Source organism: Brassica napus, chromosome A3 (assembly GCF_020379485.1).
Source record: "Brassica napus cultivar Da-Ae chromosome A3, Da-Ae, whole genome shotgun sequence".
NCBI lineage: Eukaryota > Viridiplantae > Streptophyta > Magnoliopsida > Brassicales > Brassicaceae > Brassica > Brassica napus.
The window spans coordinates 33,024,377-33,028,189 of NC_063436.1; the positions used below are offsets into that span (position 1 = coordinate 33,024,377).

The 3,813-nt window shown below is 41.3% G+C and overlaps 1 non-coding gene across 1 annotated transcript; it reads left to right on the forward strand.

Moving 5' to 3' along the window:
• Positions 1–3,439: 3,439 nt before the first annotated feature.
• Positions 3,440–3,546, forward strand: LOC125607703. The gene has a single exon (XR_007338774.1). It is a non-coding gene; the product is annotated as a small nucleolar RNA R71 (small nucleolar RNA).
• The last annotated feature ends 267 nt before the right edge of the window (positions 3,547–3,813 follow it).

A 3,813-nucleotide genomic window follows, 5' to 3' on the forward strand; every position in this document is an offset into this window, starting at 1 on the left:
ACAGCCTTGGCTTAGCATCCTTCTTGACTGTGAGGTGTCTCAATGCAGCATGATCAGTGTAGACTATGACCTTTGACCCAACTAAGTAGCTTCTGAACTTCTCAAAGGCATAGACAATGGCGAGCAGCTCCTTCTCAGTTGTAGCATACTTCATTTGGGCTTCATCAAGAGTTTTACTCGCATAGTAGATCACATGAGTCTTCTTGTCCTTCTTTTGACCAAGAACAGCTCCCACAGCATAGTCACTAGCATCACACATGATCTCAAAGGGGAGATCGCAACTGGTGGCTGCATAATGGGGGCACTAACCAGGTTGTCCTTCAACTTCTTGAAGGCTTCTAGACATTCCCAATCAAAGTTGAATGCAGCCTCCTTGCATAGAAGCTTAGTCATTGGCCTTGCTATCATTAAGAAGTCTTGGATGAATCTTCTATATAATCCAGCATGACCAAGGAAGCTTCTAATGTCTTTAACCGTCTTTGGTGGAGCTAACCCAACCATCACTTCAATTTTGGCCTTGTCTACCTCAATCCCCCTCTCTGAAATCTTGTGTCCAAGCACAATCCCTTCTTTAACCATGAAGTGACACTTCTCCCAGTTCAGCACAAGGTTGGTCTCTTCACATCTCTTTAGGACCTGCTAAGATTAGACAAACAAGCAGAAAATGAAGATCCGTAGAAAGAGAAGTCATCAATAAACACCTCCACAACATCCTCTATAAGATCAGACAAAAAAATAAACATCATGCATCTTTGGAAAGTGGCTGGAGCCTTACATAGCCCAAATGGCATCCTTCGATAAGCAAAGATACCATAGGGGCATGTGAAAGTCATTTTCTCTTGATCATTTGGATGAATGGGGATTTGGAAGAACCCTGAATACCCATCAAGAAAACAATAATAGGGATGATTTGCAAGTCTCTCAAGCATTTGATCAATGAATGGCAATGGAAAATGATCCTTTCTAGATGCTGAGTTAAGTTTGCGATAATCTATGCACATCCTATGTCCTGTTATTGTTCTTGTTGGTATTAGTTCATCCTTATCATTTTTAAACACAGTTATTCCTCTCTTCTTTGGGACAACATGCACATGAGACACCCATTTGCCATCCAAAATAGGATATATTACTCCTGCATCTAAGAGTTTTAGAATCTCTTTCTTAACAACATCTTTCAAGTTGGATTCAACCTTTTTTGATGTTTTATAGAAGCCATAGATTCATCCTCTAGATGTATCCTATGAATGCATAAAGAAGGTGATATCCCTTTAATATCATCTAGTGAGTAGGCTATTGCCTTTCTATACTTTTTAAGTTCATTCAAAAGCTTAGAAAATTCATCCTCACTAAGCTCACTACTCACTATGACAGGGTAAGTCTTATTAGGATCAAGGAAAGCATACCTTACACCATGGGGAAGAGGTTTAAGCTCCACTTTTGGTGCCTTGAGTTCACTCCAATCATCCTCTTGGAGGTTCTCTTGTTGAGTAGCTAAGGAAGCATGGTGATTCTCATATGGAAGCTCCTCATTCTGTTCTTCATCACTAATCCCCTTGTGAGAGTCCAGCATCTTCACATAGGCGTCACTTTCCTTGTTCTCAATCACTTGGACTTCTCTCTCAATTGTTAAGGCATGTTGTAGAGAGTCTTCAAGTGCCAACTCCTCTAGAAGCTCATCAGCTAAAACTTCCATCTCCTCAATGTAGAATAGTTGGCTTTGAGTAGTAGGCTTCTTCATCACCTCCTTGATGTCAAAGTGAAGGATTTTCCCTTTTCTAAGGTGAAGATCAATCTTCCCTTCCTTAACATTCACAACAGCTCCTGCTATAGCCAAGAAAGGTTTCCCCAATATCAATGGATCTGTTGGTTCTTCATCCATCTCCAACACCACAAAATCTGTAGGAATCTCACAATTTCCAACCATAACAGGGAGATCTTCTAGGATACCAATGGGAATCTTCACTGAGCGATCAGCTAGCACAAGAGAGAGTCTACACTTCTTGTATTGTGTAAACCCAAGCCTTTTAGCAATGGAGAGAGGCATAAGGCTCACACTTGCTCCCAAATCACATAGACACCTCTCAAAAACCAACTTCCCAATGGCACAAGATAGTGTGAAACTTCCTGGATCTTCAAGCTTCTTGGGGATGGTTAACCTATGTATAATGACACTGTATTCATTGGTGAGAACTACCATCCCTTCCATCTCCTTTTTCTTCTTGGTTACATCATCTTTGAGGAACTTCCTGTACTGAGGCACTAGCATGAAGGCATCAATAATGGGCATGGTGATCTGAACCTCACTCATTTGCTTCTTAAACAAGGCTTTGTATTGCTCCAAAAGCTGTCTCTTGAATCTACCGGGAAAGGAAAGTTTTGGTTCATAGGGAGGAGGAATGAATGGAGCTCCTTTTGATGAAGTAGCAGCTTCATTCTTGTTCTCCACCTTCTTTTCTTCTCCAATTTTTCCTTTCCCTTTAGCTTCAACTATTTTCTCCAAGATCTCTTTATTGGTGTTCTCATCCATAATAACCACATCATCATCCACATTCATGACCACCTCCCCATCTTGCTTCTCATTATCCCTAATGAGAGTTCTTGGTGGCAACTGTTTACCACTCCTTAGGGTGATGGATTTCATTGTCTCCTTGGGGTTTTGCTCAGAAGTTCCTGGAAGTGATCCCATAGGGCGTTTTGAGTTAATACTCATAGAGGCAAACTGGTTCTCCAAGCTTTGAAGTTAAAAGCAAGGTTGGAGAACTTGTTGTTGAGATCATTGTAGGTTCCATCAACTTTAGTGTGAAGGTTCTTCGGTTCATAGCCAATGTACTTCTCACTTCTAGTTTGAGACTCAAAGATTTGTTTCAGCATTGTATCAGTGCTACTTTCTTGTGTAGTAGAGGTAGAAGAGCTGGCATGACCTTGTGTAGACTGGTTTCCTTTTGAGGGAAAGCCTTGGGAGTAGTTTTGCCTAGCTTGGTAACCACCTTGTTGGTTGTTGTAAGAGGGCCTTTGTTGGTAGTTGTTGTACTGAAAGTTAGGCTCCTTTTTGTACCATGTCCCATTAGCATTCACAAAACACAGCTCCTCTTGACCTTCTAGACCATCAACCTCATGAACTACAATAGTCTCTTCCTGTTTCTGCTCACCAACAAAGTTCACTTTCTCTTGTTTGGCTCTGTCCAAAAGAAGAAAATCCAGCTTGTCTTGTAAAGCCTTCAACTCTCTTTTGGTGTTTGTATCTTCACCTCCACTGCCTCTGTTACTCCTATCATGCTCATCACTGTAGACTGAATCACTCTGAACCATATTCTCCACAAGCCCCTCAGCCTCTACTTCATTTCTCCCTAAGAAGAAACCATTGCTAGCAGTGTCAAGCCGGTTTCTATACTTGGGTAGGACTCCTCTGTAGAAGGTACTGAGCAAGCTCTCTTTGATGAAGCCATGGTGTGGAAATTGGTTTAAGTAGCCTTTGAACCTCTCATATGCTTCTCCAAAGCCTTCAAAATTCTTTTGTTGAAACCTAGAGATTTGATTCCTAAGCTTGGCAGTCCTTGAAGTGGAGAAGAACTAGGTGAGGAAAGCTTTCTTGCATTCATCCCAAGTAGTGATAGAGTCACTTAGGATGTTGTTCTTCTCCCATGTGTGAGCTTTGTCTCCCAAGTAGAAAGGAAACAATCTCAGCTTAAAAGCATCTTCAGAAACACCATTGGTCTTGGACAAACCAGAATACTTATCAAATCTGTCCAAATGGTCAAGTGGATCCTACAAAGCAAGACCATGGTACTTGTTGTTCTCTATCATGTTGATCAA